Here is a 2,313-nt window from a genome sequence, read left to right as displayed (position 1 = left end):
GCTATCTAAGGATGGTACTATAGAACGCCACCTCAAGGTAGGCCTAGTGGCGCCATCTCTTGGTCAGGCCGGAAACTTATCAATCCACCCTCGTACATCAATAGGTTTATAGTTTTAAAGAAAGTTTATTTGTAAATCGATGAAATAGGATATTACCATTCGAGTTATAGCACTTTGCTGATAATTTTTGGATTGATGCATTTTGGATTTTTTGGTTCGCGTATATTGAGCACTGACTTTAATTTTGTTCTCCAGGAGTTTTTCTCATTGGGATTGTTGGTTTTCGTTAAGCTCAACAATACGTTTGCAAATTTATGTTGAACAATTATTTTGTTCTTCGATTTTTCCCAAAATATCCGTAATATTATTTAATTTAATCTTCTCATTTTTAAAAGAAATCCATTGATTTCTATCATCGCTTTCTAATATCTCATTGGCTTTTTGAGATTCAGTTTTTGATTCTTTCCGATTTTAACTTTGTTATTTTTCCAAAGATTACATTCGTTATTTTTATATTCGTTCTCGTATTGGCTATTATAATAAACTTTTCTTGAATTATTTTTCGTAACTTTTTTCCTAATTCTAGGTATGCCTTAATTAAGTGAATCTTGTGTGTCTAAGTCCTCGTTGGTGTCATAGGTGGAGATGGAGGGGTTGGAATTAGTTGCTCGTGGGAATGCTTATTAAGCTAGAAATATTTTGTGTAGAGTTTGTTATTGGATTTTAGCTATCTTTGACTTTTGGTATACTTTTGTTACGTTCCCTTGAACTCTTTAGGTTAATACTACCTCCGAATTTCGGTTTCCTATCTTTATTATTATTTTCTTCGTTTTTACTTAGTTCTTTATTCCTAGTTATGTCGTTTCTAACTTCTCTTTTTCTAATATAGTGTCAGCTTTATTTTCCGATTTAATTTCGGTTATGGGGGTAGGTAGTGCGATTGGGTACGCTTCCATACGCTACCAAGTTTCTGAATCATAATCAAGGGTTATCCGTAGGGTTTTCAGCATATTCGTACCTAAAATGCCTACGGAGTTTAACTTTGGGACTAACCTGAACATAACAAGATTTGTGTGTTTACCGATTTTAATTGGGATTACCACTTGACCAATTATGACAACCGTTTCACCGTTCGCAACCATTAATTTTCGCGAAACGGGTTTAAAATTTTATAACTGGAATTCTGAATTTTTTCAGAATATCCTTGCCAGCGTACGAATGTGTGGCGCATGTATCAACTAAAATTCGAAACAATTTACTTTCGAATTTGGTCATCAAACCAAAACGTGTCCCCGTGGTTTCCTCTTAGTACGAATTTAATATTTCTGGCGTTTCGGTATTAAGTTGTATTGTCTTTGTTCTAATACCCGCCTTTTCAGTTTCCCTGGTTTAATTGTAGTATGGGCATTCTCTTTTAAAATGACCAACTAGACCACAACGTTAACCATTTGAATTGCTCGTGTTTTCTTTCGCGTTTCTTTTATCTTCCTGTTTTTTATTGGAGTTTGGACTGGTTTTATCTTGTAAGCCCTTGTTAGAATTATTAAACGGTTTCTGGTTTTTATTTCCGTAGTTTGGTTTTTGGGAATTTTGTTCATTATAATTTTCCGAATTATATTCAGCATTTTCTGCTGGGAATTTAATCATGGGATTAATTTGACGTTGGGTTGAGTCTAATGTCATTTGGTTAAACCTAGGTAACATTTGGTTTTGAGTATCTTGGTCTATTATTTGTGAATCTGGATTGAAAATTTGTTTGGAAACCAGGTGGGAATCTAGGTCTAGAATTTTATTGGTATTGGTTTGGGAAAGGAAGAAATGGAAATTCAAACGGTGAAAATGGAAATCGATTTTTGTATTGTTTTTTGCTCTGATCATTTTGGTTTCCGCTTTGGTTATCATTTCGATCATTTTTATTTTCCCTGAAATATGTATTATTTTCTGAATTATTTTTATTGCCGTTATTATTATCACGTTTTTGTTCATATTTATCTTCGATTTGAGATTCGGTCATTTGTTAAACTTGCCCTCTAATTTTGGATTTGGCTAGCTCAGTTTCCCATTCTTTACCTAAATCTTCCAATTGCTCAAAAGTTTCAAAATCATTCCTTTTGATGTACATTTTGTATTCGATGCGAAGGTTTTCATAGGCTCTGCGTAACTCCCATTCGCGATTTTTTCTAAGGTATAGTTTAATGAAGTTTTCTAATTTCCGTTACAGTCTGTCAAGTTAAAGCGTGGGTGGCTTTACTCGCAGTCGGTAAGGTGTATCGACATGATTTTGGTGTCAAAATATTAAGAAGAGCTCCCTCT

The sequence above is a fragment of the Belonocnema kinseyi genome, chromosome 9 (genome assembly GCF_010883055.1).
Source record: "Belonocnema kinseyi isolate 2016_QV_RU_SX_M_011 chromosome 9, B_treatae_v1, whole genome shotgun sequence".
Lineage (NCBI taxonomy): Eukaryota > Metazoa > Arthropoda > Insecta > Hymenoptera > Cynipidae > Belonocnema > Belonocnema kinseyi.
Note: the sequence above shows the minus strand (reverse complement) of the source record.